This window comes from Lemur catta, chromosome 16 (assembly GCF_020740605.2).
Source record: "Lemur catta isolate mLemCat1 chromosome 16, mLemCat1.pri, whole genome shotgun sequence".
NCBI classification, from domain to species: domain Eukaryota; kingdom Metazoa; phylum Chordata; class Mammalia; order Primates; family Lemuridae; genus Lemur; species Lemur catta.
The window spans coordinates 2,577,429-2,593,196 of NC_059143.1; the positions used below are offsets into that span (position 1 = coordinate 2,577,429).

Here is a 15,768-nt window from a genome sequence, read left to right on the forward strand (position 1 = left end):
AGACTAGGGAAAGCGGTCAGGCTGGAGAACGAGAAGCCTGGAGCCTATTTCTCTTCCTTTCGTGCACCCATTTTATTTGTAATTATAACGACAATAACAATACGAGGGAAAAGTGAGTATGAATTTTAAACTGTGAAGACTGCTGACTGTTCGTGTGTGGTGAGAGAACTGTTACAGTCTATTTTACCATTTTTTTAATTTAAAAAATTATGTCTAGGCCGGGCGCGGTGGCTCATGCCTGTAATCCTAGCACTCTGCGAGGCCCAGGCGGGAGGATCCTTTGAGCTCAGGAGTTCGAGACCAGCCTGAGCAAGAGCCAGACCCCGTCTCTACTAGAAATAGAAAAGAAATTATATGGACAGCTAAAAACATTATATATACATACATAAAATTAGCTGGGCATGGTGGCCCATGCTTGTAATCCTAGCCCTCTGGGAGGCCGAGGCGGGTGGATCGCTCGAGGTCAGGAGTTCGAGACCAGCCTGAGCAAGAGCGAGACCCCGTCTCTACTAAAAATAGAAAGAAATTATCTGGACAGATAAAAATATATATAGAAAAAATTAGCCGGGCATGGTGGCGCATGCCTGTAGTCCCAGCTACTCGGGAGGCTGAGGCAGGAGGATCGCTTAAGCCCGGGAGTTTGAGGTTGCTGTGAGCGAGGCTGACGCCACGGCACTCACTCCAACCGGGGCAACAGAGCCAGACTCTGTCTCAAAAAAAAAAAAAAAATTCTGTCTAAATTTTGTAGCTTACAAAAATATGTATTAACTGGCACTCACATTGGGTAAAAACGAAAGCATAAAGCTAGTATTTCCCTTTTCTTGACACTCATTTCTTCCTTTGAAATATCTCCTTTAAATCGTAACATAAAGCCTTTCCTCCAGCACTGACTGTTATCACAACTGCATCCTTAGTGACTAGCACTGTACACGCCGAATAAAATGTGCTCAGTAAGGGTTGATTTTTAAAATACCAAACATCAGAGTTTACAAAGACAGACCTAAAGCCAAAACTTAAAGCCAAAGGATGCTTGAAGGTAGCAAATAAAGGGATAGACTAAGAGATGCCAGGTAAAATTATATGAAAAAGAAATCCGGGATCACTGTGTTACAATGACACAAAGATCATTTCAAAATAAAAATAATTAAGTTGGACAAAATGGGCTGTTTTATATTGATAAAAGATAACAATGCACATCACTAATCATTATGGAAACACAGATCAAAACTACATTGAGTTACCACTTCACACTCATTAGGATGGCTATTATAAAAGTAAGAAAACAACAACAGAAAACAAGAAGTATTAGTGAGGATGTGGAGAAATTGAAAACCTTGTGCATTGACGGTGGGAATGTAAAATGGTGCAGCTGCCCTGAAAAACTGTATGACAGTTCCTCAAAAAAAAAATAAATATAGAATTAACATATGGTTTAGCAATTCCACTTTTGGACCATATGTTAATTCTATATTTAATTATTATTTTAAAATAATAAAATATAAAAATGTAACAGTTATGAACCATTGTTGGCAAAACAACACAGCAATTAGGTGGCAGACTGAGTACCCACGATTACCTCCCCTTTTCACTTAATACTCCTTAAAAGAACAGAAAAAGACATATGTAATTTTCAAAGAAGTAAATCTCATACAGCTCTAGAAAAATGCCATCAGAACAACAGAAACTGAGAGAAAATCTTGGAAGACACGCAGCAGATATGTGCTTTGAAATCCAAAATGCATCTAAAAGATTCAGAAGAAGAAAGCAAAGAAAATGGAGGGGAGGAATTAATAAAAAATAGATTACATAAGGAGATATTGGTAGAGATATAGGAGAAAACATATTCAAGCTGAGGAAGCTGTGAGTCTTCAGATTAAACAGAACATAAGGTGTTGAGCATAATGGATAGGGTGGGGTGGGAGCAGTCTATAAAAAAATACACCCTGGATGAAATATCAGAATTCTGAAATAAACAGAAACCCCTGAAAGCAACCAGAAAAAAGGAGGAAATAAAAGACTACCAGTGTATTTTTTGCTTCAAGTAATAGAAGATAGAACTGCTCAAGTTGGCTGAAATTGTTAGGTCTGGAGCCAAGAGGGAGACACACAAAGCCTCAGGTGTAACAAAATGCTATTCACTTTGGGCATCTGGGTGCAGATGAGTGGAGGGTGAAAAAGGCATCCACCCTTAGGAGGAGGAGAGTGGTGAATTTTATAGGAGGTTTGGAAGGGAGGGTGAATTTTTCTGAATAGAAACCAGTTCCTGCTGGTGTTGCCTGTGGTCAGAGTTAAATTTATAACCCCTGGACTCTCCAGACCCTGTGGCTACTGTTTCACAAGCCGTATGATCATTATCTAAGTTTTCCATTAGCCACACTCTGTTCCATACTTTCCCACCCTGAGCAAGCCTAACAGAAATGATAAAGACATAGCAAGAAATCACTGGGGCCAACTCCAGCAATAGCACCATCAGTGGTTCTGTGATGTCATCAAAAAACAGGTTGCTTCCTTCACTGCACTCCACACTTCCTTCACTCCACACTCCAGGACCTGGGTATAATGTGGATATGTAAATAAAATCAAGGTTCTTTTGGAAAATAGGAAGGGGAGAGGATATTGGGTAACCAAGAATATTCACTACTCCAAGAAAACCAAAGAAGGTGCAGCTGACATCAGACTTTTCAGCAACACTGGGTTCTACAAGATTGTGTGGAGCAATGTCCTCAGATTTCTAAAGTAAAATGAGGGGCCAGGCACAGTGGCTCACACCTGTAATCCTAGCACTCTGGGAGGCTGAGGCAGGAGGATCGCTTGAGCTCAAGAGTTCGAGATTTCTAAAGTAAAATGATTTTGAATTTCGAATTCTGTAACCCTCCAATCTTGCAGTGAATTGTGAGTGAAGCAAAGGCATTTAGAGGAGGAAAGTATTTCCATAGACTCTAATCCCTCTAATACCCCGATGGAATTAGTAATGAATATAATTTATAAAAAAAAGAATTCAAGAAAATAAAATTTACATGGATTACAGGAAACAGTGCCAAATAGATTAACAAGTAAAATATATAGGAGTCAAAATGATTCTTGAGGCATATTTTGAAAATAATTTAATAACGATTAAAAACCCAGATGATTACAAAAGAGAGTGACAATAAGAAAATAGAAGATATGATAGCATGCTAAGATTCTTGTCTTATTCAGGGGGATAACATGGATACCAGATGACTTTAGATGTACACTTTTTATGTTTAAATATGTATGTTAAATATTTATAAGAAACCACTGGGAAAATAGAAATATGATCTATGACTTAGTAACCAACCACAAAATAATCTGAAGCTACATTCAATATTCTTACTAACAGTAAAAATATGATATTGATAAATTCAAATTTATATACGTGTTGCAGGACAAAGCAACAATTTTAAGTTAATGTCATCAGCAGGCAAGCTTTTCTGCATAAGCCAAAAGAAATAGAAATGAAATTTCTTACAAGTTGGGAAAAGCCTATTGTTTGATGTTTGAACTGAAAATGTCAACAGTCAATTCTTGGTTCTTTCAATAAAAATTTTTTTTCTCTGTCTCTATTCACTGTAAAGACCTAGAAGGAATGACAAGCCAATGGCAATTAGCTACCAAATTATGGTCTCCAAACAGCGCTTAACATAAAAGGGCTCTTTAGCTAAATGGCTTATTGTAACTCTGAGGCAGAGGTGCATGAAACAGGTATGGTTCCTGAGAGCAAGAAAGCTATCAAAGTCTCATGTCAAAAGGACACAGTAAGGGATGGGTGTATACCTACCTGATGAGTGCGATGCGCACTGTCTGGGGAATGGACATGCTTGAAGTTCTGACGGGGGGGATGGGGGGAGGGGATGGGTGCATACCTACGTGATGAGTGTGATGCGCACTGTCTAGGGAATGGACACGCTTAAAGCTCAGACTCGGGGGGATGGGGGGACATGGGCAATATATATAATCTGAACTTTTGTACCCCCATAATGAGCTGGGAAAAAAAAAGGACACAGAAACCAGCTTGAAGGGGTTCTGTTGTACAAAGATAAGCAGAATTGATCATAAAAAAGAATAATAGCAGCAATGGATTGAAAGGTATCAAATGCCATAAAAATCTATTTACTTCTACTTCCAGCAAAGATACAGTAAAAGGGCCTGGAATTACCCTCCTACCTTAAATGAATACCACCAACACCACCAACAGATGAAATATATAACAGGAAACATCAGGCAACAAAGGACATTGGTTCCTGACAGACAAAAAACAAACGAGGTGAGTCCTGTGATTGTCCCAGCTTACTGCTTTGACAGTCTTCCAGGGCAAGGCCCAGAAAAGGCATTTGCAAAGTCCCAACATCCATTCTTGATAAACATCTCTCACCAAACAAGAACTAGAAAAGAACTTGTCTACAAAAACCTATAGCTAACTCCATTCTTAATGGCTAAAGAATTACTGTTCCCCCAAGATCAGTTAACAAGGCAGGAATGTCAGCTCTCACCACTCCTATTCATCATTCTCATGTAAGCGCTAGCAGTCAGGGTAAGGCAAGAAGCAGCATCTGAATTAGAAAGCATAAAGTAAAACTACCTTTATTCACAACTTATATAATTGTCTATGTAGAAAAATCTGATGGAATCTCCAAAGAGGCTCCTTGAACTAGAAAGTAAGTTTAGCAAGGTTGCAAGATACAATGTCAATATTCAAAATCAGTTGTACTTCTTACTAGCAATGAGCAATCATAAATTGAAGTTTAAAAAGCAAAGTTATTTACAATAGCATAAAAATACAAACTACTTAAGGATAGATCTGACAATCACAGGCAAGTCCTATTTACTGTAAACTACAAAACATTATTGAGAGAAATTTTAAAAGTCCTAAATAAGTAGAGATATATATACTTTGTTTATGGGTAAATGTTCTTAAAAATCAATATTAAGTTGTTAATTCTCCCCCAATTGATCTGCAGTTTCAGCACACTCCCCATGAATCATAGCAGGCTTGGTGATTTGACAAGGTGATTCCAATATTTGTATGGAAATTCAAAGGACATAGAATACCCAGAATGACTTTGAAAAAAGAGGACAAACTTGGAGAACTGACATTAGATGATTCCAAAACTTATTATAAATCTATAGCAATCCAGACAGTGAATGAGGGATGTGATCGAGAAAGAGAAACTGAAACCAAGGGGTTAAAACTTTGCTAGAGGTCTACCCTTTGTAAGGTGTAGCTACAGTTCAGAATTCCCTGCCCCTAGCCTGCTTCCCTAGAATTGCTTACTGTTGAGGAATTTGGGCACAAAATCTATAACTTCTCTTAGTCTCTTCTATAGATAACACCTCTATTGTGAAATCTAAGACTGCCTTTTAAGATGCTTTCCAGACCCTGCATTCCTGTGGGCCCACCGATGCTGCCCAGACCAGAGAGCCATCCTGCCGAGGAGCTGACTCCCTGCAGTAACGCAGTTTCTCCTTTGCTGTGATTTTATCCCCGACCCAGCCTAACAGCAACGCCAATTCCCTAAGTCCCGGGCCTGCCAAATTCCCAGCCTAGAGCTTGTCGGGGAGATGGATTAAAGAAATTCTGCTCGTTTCCGTGTCAGCTGTCTGCTAACTAGTAAACCTCTGCTGTGTCCCTGCTGTCTCCGTGCATTGGCTTTTCCTGTGCAACAGGCAAAAAGAACCTGGTTGGGTGACAACAAATAGATAATGGAACGGAATACAGAATCCATCAATAGACCCACACATGTATGGACCCACTTATTTTATACAAAGATGGCAATGGCAATTCACGGTGACTTCTTAACATATGGTGCTGGAGCACCTGGCCAACCGCATGCAAGTGAAGTTTGATTCATAGCTCACACCATTAAAAAAAAAACCCTCAAAATTAATCATAGAACTAAATGTAAAACCTAAAACATTAAAGCTTCTAGAAAAAAATACGAGAAAATCTTTGTCGCCTTGTGTTAGGCTAAGTTTTCTTAAATGCAACACCAAAAGCATGATCCATAAAAGAAAAAATGTTGACGTGGATTTCATCAAAATTAAAACTTCATCAAATGACACTTTTAGGAAAATGAAAAGATAAGCCACAGATTGGAGAAATGTTTGGAAGGCATAGATCTGAGAAGGACTTGTACCCAGAATATATAAAGAACTCTCAAAACTATAACAACAAAAAAAATCTAATTTTAAAAATGGGCAAAAGATTTGATCAGGCACTTCGCCAAAGATGTAATAATGGCAAATAAGCTCATAAAAGTTTGCATAACATCTTTAGTCATTAGGGATTTGTAAATTCAAACTACAGTGAGATACCACTACGCACTGTAGTAGGCTGGTTCACCCCCCACATATGTTCAGATCTTAATCTCCAGAACCCGTGACTATTACCTTATGTGGCAAAAGAGACTTTGCAGAGGTGATAAAGTTAGGGATCTTGAAATGGGGAGTGGTGTGGTGATGGATTAGAGTTGGAGACATCAGCATAAACTGTTTGGCTTAATGTGGGCTCTAATCATGACAGAGAAATATTTATAGATATGTGTATCTACTCAAGTTGATGTACACATATATTTTTTTGCTCTGTCAGCTGAGAAGTTCTAAAAGCAAAGAAGATCCAGTAGCAATGCACAAACTTAGAGCTCATATCTTGTTTTTGAACACTATTTTCCAATAAAAGAAACCACAGCTCCTTGGAGAAATAGGTTCTGAAGCTGAGGCAGGGAATATATACACGGTGAGCTGGAGCACTGGTAATGCTGTTAACAGACATGCAAAGGGATTTTTTCCCCTAGGCTCAGTTGTGTGCTGCACAGAAAGCCAATTGCTGAGACACGAGGATTGTCAAGGAAGAAAGTAAGTTTATTGCGGAAGACATAAATCAGGAGGTGGGAGGATGGCCTCAAATCTACCTCCCCAACTGACAGGGTCAGGAGTTTTTCTAGAGATGAAATGAATAATGCATGAAGTGAGTGAGCATCATTACATGTTTGGGATGGAGCACAGGGGACGCAAGTGCAGTGAGAAATCACACTGGCACATACAATATATCGCGTGATCAAAAAATGGCAGATAAGCCCCTCCCGGGGTGGATTTTAATAGTTTAATGAGCTGGGGGCAATACTGGTCATCCTGTGGGCAAGATTTGTGGTGAAATGCCGCTTATGGCTTATGTTGACTTCTCTAAACAATCAGGTGGTTGAGGCCTTGTAGTTATCTTGTGGCTGCAAGGAGGTTCTGCCATTTCTGAAAACAACTCATCAAGGAAATGGATCAGTAAAAGAGAAAGTTACAAAGTTACTGGCCTGGGAACTTGAAACCTAAGAAAACTGCAAAAAGGCCATTTTGTTCCTGGAGCTGGTTACAATGCCAGAAAGTAAAGAAGTTCTCAAAATAACAACAGAAACCAGTGATGGGGACATGTTAAAGGCCATTTGAAAGAGCTCCTAATGACCAGAGGTAGAATGATTTGAGCAATAAAATAAAGTAGAATTGGATTATAACACAAAGTGCAAAATAAATATCTGAGTCTATGCTGACATAAATAAGTGGCTTAATAAATAAATGGGAGAGTAGACAAATCTCTGATGCAAAAGAATTAAAAATAATTAATGTAAATACTCTGCCCTCGAAGAAGTGGACCTTGAGGTGGGCTGTGCATCGTGACTTCCTTCTAACCAGCACAATATGGAAAAGTAGAAAAAAGAGTAACTATAGTGGAAAAACATGACAAACACTGTCCAGCGATTACAGTTCTAAGTCATAGTGATAGTATGCACCCCTTGATATCATGTGAAGAAAATGACACTTTACCTCCATGGTCTTTCTTCCAAAAATTCATAAGCCCAGCCTAATAATGAGAAAAACATCAGAGAAATCACAGTAGAGAGACATTCTACAAAGTACTCCTCAAAACTGTCAAGGTCCTTAAAAACAAGGAAAGTCTGAGAAACTGTCCCAGCCAACAGGCACCTAAGGAGACATGGTGACTAAATGTGACATCATGTCCTGTGTGGGATACTACAACAGAAAAAGGACAGACATCAGGCTATGGACTGAGGTGAAAATCTCAATCAACGGAGGTTTATTAAACCAGAGTTGGGGATACACCTGGGGAAAACATGAACCACAGATAAAACTGGCTGTTTTTCTGAAAGGAAATTTGGAAGTTTTCAGCATATAAAGGCATGTGGGGCCGGGCAGGTGGCTCACGCCTGTAATCCCAGCACTGTAGGAGGCCGAGGCAGGAGGATCACTTGAGCTCAGGAGTTTGAAACCAGCCAGAGCAAAAGCAAGAACCCGTCTCTACCAAAAATAGAAAAATTAGCTGGGTGTGGTGGTGCATACCTGTAGTCCCAGCTACTTGGGAGGCTGAAGCAGGAGGATTGCTCCAGCCCAGGAGTTTGAGGTTACAGCGAGCCATGATGATGCCACTGCACTCTAGCCTGGGCAACAGAGCAAGACACTGTCTCAGTGAATAAATAAATAAATGAATGACTAAGTAAATGAAAAGGAATAAAGAAGGCAAAAAAGGCAGGGAGGTTGTGGTATGAGAAAAAATGGTGACGTTCTTGTGAGACCCAAGAAATCTATGTTTTACATAAGGTGAGGCAAATGTTAGAAGAGAAAAAGGGAGTGGAGGAAGCATCAGTTATGCAGATGTTCCCAGGTAGGTGCAGATGTCTGAGACTGTCTTGTCACTGTTCTCTTGCCTGTGAAAATTTACTTGTAATTCATTATCAGAGTGGAATCAAACAGACCTCAGTTTTTGGAGCTAGACATAGCTTGGGAGCTAAAGTTACAATGTGCAGGTCCTTGCTCATGGAAAGTCATGCAGGAGTTCCCTTCATGAATGGTCTGTGGGGCCAGCTCTTCACAGCTGCCTGAGGTCTCTATCTGAGACTTTTATTTTCTTTTTACAGTCAAAAACTAAAGAAATGAATAGTGCAAAAACTAAGTATAATAAAGTATGGACAGTGGCAAATAGTAAACACTATATAAGTATTAGACATTATCACTATATTATTATTTTAATTATTATTTGTTTTGTCCCCATTCCCTACCATCACCAGTGGTAACCATCCTCTTGGATTTGTTTTAATTTTTCCATTGCTTTTTTAAAAAATAAAATTTCCAAGTACGTATCCATAAGACATCTGCCTGATCTCTTGCAGCTCACTGTTTCACTCAGCATCATATCTGTAAAACTCATCTATCTTGATACATGTGGTCGAAGCTCTTAATTTTTATTGTTCTTTAGTACACATGCAACTATGTCACAATTTGTTTATCTGTCATTCTGTCAGTGGTCACTGTGTGCTGTTTCCACATGGTGTCATTAGTGTGTGCATGATGAGAAACTTTTCAGGGGATCTACCCAGAAGTGGCATTGCAGGTTTAGGGTATGTGCATCTTCAGCCTTACAATATAATGCCAAACTGTGAAGTGATTAAACCAATTTATAGTAACAACGTTTTATGAGGATTCCTCACAATTTGATTAGAGATTTAAATTTTTGCCAATCAAGTAGGATAATAAAATTAAGTCTTAACTCACTGATGTTTTAATTTTCACTTTATTCATTATTAAGGGAGTTAAACATCTGATATGTTTACTGTCCATTTTTTGAGACAGAGTCTCACTCTGTTGCCCAGGCTAGAGTGCTGTGCCGTCAGCCTGGCTCACAGCAACCTCAAACTCCTGGGCTCAAGTAATCCTCCTGCCTCAGCCTCTTGAGTAGCTGGGACTACGGGCATGCGCCACCATACCTGGCTAATTTTTTCTATATATTTTTAGTTGTCCAGCTAATTTCTGTATATTCTCAGTAGAGATGGGGTCTTGCTCTTGCTCAAGCTGGTCTTGAACTCCTGGCCTCGAGCGATCCTCCCACTTTGGCCTCCCAGAGTGCTAGGATTACAGGTGTGAGCCACCATGCCTGGCCCATTTTAGTTTCTTCTTTTGTGAAATGCTTTTCAGGTCTTCTGCCAGTGTTTCTATTGTGTTGTCTCTTTCTTACTGATTCATATCTATACCTATTGTGTACATTAATTGTTTATCAGTTACCTACATGGTAAATATCTCAATTGCCACAGTTTATGGCAACAATTTTCACTCCTTTTATGATGTATTTTGGTTAACAGAGGCTTGTAGTTTTATAGACAATTTAATAATTCTTTTCCTTTTGTGCTAGAGCTTTTAGCATTTTAATCATATTTAGTAAGCCCTTCACCAGACTTGGTTAAGAGAACATGTACTCATACATTAAAAAATCTTTTAAATTTTTATTCTAATATTTATCTTTATCCATCTAGAAGCAATTTTGCGCATGGTATGAAGTAGAGATCCAATTTCATTCTTTTCATTATGGTTACCCAATTTACTCAAAATCATTTATTGATAATTTGTGTTTTTCCCTAGGATTTGCAAAATCAATTTTCCATATATATATAAAATGGATTTCCCTATACAGATTTTCCATATATATGTGTAACTTATTTTAAGGACTCTATTCTATAAAGTTCATCTGTATATCTGTGTCTACACCATTACCACTCACAAATTAATGTAGCTTTGTAATATATCTTGATATATCATCTTGTTTTATTCTTGAAGAGGAACCAATTATCCTTTGCCCTTTGAATTTCTACATACATTTTAGAATCAATGTGTTAAAGTCTACGTATATCCCTTTGGGATATAGTTTGGGATTACATTGAATCTATAGCTCAATTTGAGAAGCACTAGAATCTTTACACTTATTGAGTCCTCCTAGCCATCAACATTTTCTATCACCCAGTTCCTTTAGTTCTTCTTTATGTCTTTGAACAAATTGTCTTAATAGTCTTCTTAAAGATTTTGCCAACCCTTGGTCAGACAATTCCTAGTTATCCTATACATTTTTGTATAAATGGAGTCTTTTTTAAAGTTACATTTTCTGATTTTTGTGCCTGGTGTATAAAAAGGCAAATAATTTTAGAATTGCTCTTATATTTATATATTATTTTCTATGTAGGTGTCATGGTTAATCTTATGTGTCAACCTGACTGGCCCACGGGATGCCCAGACATTTAGTGAAACATTATTCTGGGTGTTTCTGGATGAGTTTCACATTTAATTCAGTAGACTGAGTAAAGCAAATTGCTTTAATTCAGTGCGAGTGGGTCTCATTCATTCCGCTGAAGCTCCGAATAAAACAAAAAGGGTGACCCTCTTCTGACTAAGAGAAACTGCCTCTTGCCTTGCCTGCCTTGAGCTGGGCTATTGATTTTTTCCTGGCTTTGGACTCAGACTGAAACATCAGCTCTGCTTGGGTCTGGAGGCTGCTAGCTAAATTGGAACCAACACCATGGGCTTTCTGGATTCTCAGGTCTTAGACTTGGATTGGAACTACACTGTAGCTCTCCTGGTCTCCAGCTTACAGACTGCGGATCTTGGGACCTTTCATCCTCCATAAATACATGAGCAAATTCCTTATAAGAAATCTCTTTATATGTATATTTTTTCTCTGTGTCTCTGGAGAACCCCGACTAATAAAGTAGACAATCATATTGTCTCCAAACAATGACAGCTGTGTATTTTCCAAATCAACCATTATGGTTCTTGTTTTTTCTTGTGCTGACTAGTGCCCGCTAGGGGGAGTAATAATTGGAATTATTGTCTTGTTCTGATTTTAAGGGAAATAAATACTTCAAATAACTCATCACTAAGTGCAATATTTTCTGTAGGCTTTTAGTAGATAACTTTATCAGTTTAAAGAAGATCTTTAGATTGCAAAACTTAAAATCATGAATTTAATATTAGATGTTATCAAATGCCTTTTCTGCATCCATTTAGATAATCATGTTTTTTCCCTTTAATCTGTTAATGCAGTGAATCACATTAATAGATTTTCTAAGTCATTAATCTGCTAAAGTGCATTTCTGGGATAAACCAGACTTGGTTATGACATTTTTGTGTATTTCAGCTTGCAAATATTGGACTTGGATTTTTGTACCTATGCTCCTTAGTTTGGCCTATAAACTTTATTTCTTGTACGATGTATTGGCCTCATAGAATGCACGGTTGCATGTTTTCTTTTTTTCTATTCTGAATTTTTTTGTGAAGAAATATATTTCGTTGCAACATGTTTCTGTATTGTGATTAGTTTGGTGGTATGTGGAGGGTTTCGTGGTTTATGTGGGATTTTCCTCCAGCACATTGATACTTTGCACTCAGAGGGTCTGGACACAGGGAAACCAACACCGCTGATTGCAGTGCGACTTGAGCAGACGGGCCTGTACCTGGCCGACTCCTGCTCCCACAGTCTCTCTCGGCTCAGGTGGCCACCTGCTCTCTGCATGGTCCTCATAACTCAGTGGCATCAGCCCCTCCTTCATCATACCCTCTTTCTCCAAGGTGCTTTCATCTCTCTTAATAGGTGAAGTTCTCAATTTACTCTAGTACATATGTGTAGATACACACATATGTATTTAACATTTAACATTTATGTATTTAACATTTTATCATGCCCCCTTAACTTTGCTATTATTTTTGTTAGAATTGTGGTTTTCATTAGTGTTCTCGTTACAAACCTGCTTATGATTTGAGTGGTCTGTTCCAATCCTATTATTCCAATACCTCTGGTTACTTTTTATCTGCAGTTTTATGCAACGCAAGCATTTTCAGGCTATTTCGTGACATTTTTCTGTACCTGGGATCTCCAAGGGCTGTCCACTCTTCCTAATAGACATCAACATTGCTTTTTAACACTCTTCATTCAGTCTCTGACCAAATATTACCTACCATAGAGGACTTCCATGTATCCAACTGGATATCCACATGCAAAAGGATGAGGTTGGATCCCTCCCTCACATCATACACAAAAATTAACTCAATATGGATCAAAGACCTAAACGTGAGAGCTAAAACTATAGAAATCTTGGAGTAAAATATAGATGTAAATCTTCATGGCCTTGGGTTTCGCAATAGATTCTTAGATATGATACCAAAAGTGCAAGCAATGAAAGACAAATATATGATTTGGACTTCCTCAAACTTAAAACTTTTGTCCATCAAAAGACATTCTCAAGAAAGTGAAATGACAACTCACTGAATGGGATAAAATATTTGTAAATCATATATCTAATAAGGATACAGTATCCTGTATATATACATGAGTCTTAAAATTCAACAAGAAGACAAACAACCCAATTAAAAAAGGCTCTAAGTATTTAGATACTCATTTCTTCATAGAAGATGCCCAAGTGGCCAAAAGCATGTGAAAGGATGTTCAATATTATCAGTCATTAGAGAAATGCAAATGAAAACCACAATGAGATGTAACTTCACATTCACTAGAGAGGTGATAATCACAAAAGTAGAAAATAAGTGTTGGTTACAGGATTTTCAGAATGGCCTTGGACGGACACAGTTTTCCCCACTTTCTCATTTGTAGTTCTCAAGAATAACTATAGAATGTGCTGGGACTAAAACACTCTATTAAGGAGGGACCGGCCAGAACAGCCTAGGCTTTGTTCCTGTACCCCCTAGAAGCAGGACATCCTTCAGTGCTTTGGCCCTGCAAATCATGTGCTCCCCCCACAGTATACATAACCCAGGGCGGGCCCCTCCTGGGGTCCTCAGCCCTGGTGCCAGTGGGGCACATGCAAAGGAAACTTCACCCACCCTGGGCAGCTTTTCTGAGCCTTAGAGGACTAGCTTGTCATGAACACTGGGCTTCTGTCATTTCTTGCCACCCTCCGTGAGTCATAAATTTGCTTCATGTGACTTGTGAGTGTGGGTGTCCTGTCTCTGGTACCAGACTCAGACAAGCTGGTGAACTCGCAGCGGCGAGGATGTGGAGACATCATAGCCCTCGTGCGTTGCTGGTGGGAATGTACAATGGTTTGGCTGTTGTGGAAAACAGTTTGTTCTTTAAAAAGTTAAATATGGAATTACCATATGATCCAGCAATTCCACCCCTCGTGTATGGGAGGGGACGATGGCTTCCCTCCACCCTCCTAGGGTCTTTAGTGGGACTATGATTTAAATTGACGACAAAAGCCGTATTTAATTACATACATATGCATGGGAGTCCCACAGAGTATGAGGCTGGAGGAAGGGCAGATGACTGAAGCCTGTGTAGTAGCATCCTGAGCTACAGAAAGGAACAGGGGCTTGGGCTGTCTTGGAGATAATTTATGGGAGGGTGAGAGGAGGAAATGCATGGGGAACAAAGGTTGTCTTGTTATAGAAATAAAAAGTCTCTCGGATAATAAAACTTTTTGGAGCAGCCCTCTTCCTGATACAGGATACTTTTACTAACGTAGATTTCCTTTATAGATGTAAATTTCTTTTACAAAAGGGCAGTTTTTCAGAGCTACTCCTGTGTCTACAGTTTCCCAGATTAACCAGATCAAAATATGCTAAAGAAGTATATTTTGTGATGGCATCTTCTGGTCTCCTATGGTCATATTATGGAGTGGTGTGTCCTGACCCCCCAAACTAGGTATGTACACAAGACAATTTAAAACAGGTACTCAAACAAATACTCATACACAAATAGACAAAAGTTGGAAACAGCCCAGTGTCCATCAATGGACACCGGATAAACAAATTGTGCTATAGACGCACAATGGAATTTTATTACAAAATTAGGCATGAAGTACTGATACATGCTATAATGTGGATAAACCTCAAAACATGGTGGAAGAAACCAGATGGAAAAGGCGAGACACTATAAGATTTTATTTACATGAAATATTCAAAGTAGGTAAATCCACAGAGACAAAAGCAGATCTGCGCTTGCCAGAGGCCGGGTGGGAGACGGACTTGAGAGTAACTGTTTAAAGGTACGGAGTTTCCCTTTGGGGTGAGGAAAATGTTTTGGAACTTTTAAAAGAAAAATTTTAGAAATTTAACAAAGTTTAATTGTGCAAGGAAAGAAAAGGATTCTCAAAGTGAGCACTGCTGCATGTTTGGAGGAAATTTATGAACAGAAAAAGGAAAGTGACACACAGAAAACGGAAGTGATGGTCAGAAATAGCCACTGGGTACGCCGGGCATCCACCGCACTTGGCCACGGTTTGCCCAGCCGGCCGGGAGCGGTCACGTTCTGGCCGCTGGGGCCCGCGGAGTGAGGTTCAGCAGCGGTTGCAGAAGCACACCTCTCAGCCAGGCTTCCAGTTTGCCTGCCTTCTAAGTCAGGTTACAGTTCGCACTTCAGGACACAAGCATGTGAGGACGGAGGCTTTCTCAGGCCAGATTTTAGTTTGGACAGAAACCCGCGTTGGCGGTGGTTGCTCAACATTGCGAATGCCCCGCGACGACAGTCATTGGGCAGCCACAAGCACCAGCTGGGCAGGGCCGGGAAAGGCCAGGCCCCTGCAGGCATGGAGCTTTGGGTGATCCCACCAGCTAAGGAGCCACCGCAAGCTGAGGTGTTTGCTGAGGGCCAAAGGGATATGGAACGGGTGGCGGAGAAGGTACTTACAAACACCAGCCACCACTACGTGACCAGTTACGGAAATGAGGAGTAGCACTGGTGGCCCGGCCTCCCTCCTGTACCCCGGGGGGCAGTGGTGGGGGCCTCTTCCTGGTCTTCCGGCTGCTGCTCCTGCTCCCTGAGGGTCCCTGCTCCGGTCAGGAGCCAGTGGCTGCTCTGCTCATTCAAATCGGGAGCCACGGCAGCTGCCTGGCCTCTCTGGAGCAGGAAGGGCTGTGCCTGCCCTGCGGGCCCACCCGCACGGCCCGTTCACCTCCGAAGCCCCGCGC

General features: G+C 40.0%; 1 long non-coding RNA gene across 1 annotated transcript; it reads left to right on the top strand.

The window, feature by feature from the left end:
* Nucleotides 1–3: 3 nt before the first annotated feature.
* LOC123621819 lies at nucleotides 4–5,604 on the top strand. The gene is made up of 3 exons (XR_006729267.1): nucleotides 4–112; nucleotides 4,148–4,285; nucleotides 5,346–5,604. It is a non-coding gene; the product is annotated as an uncharacterized LOC123621819 (long non-coding RNA).
* The last annotated feature ends 10,164 nt before the right edge of the window (nucleotides 5,605–15,768 follow it).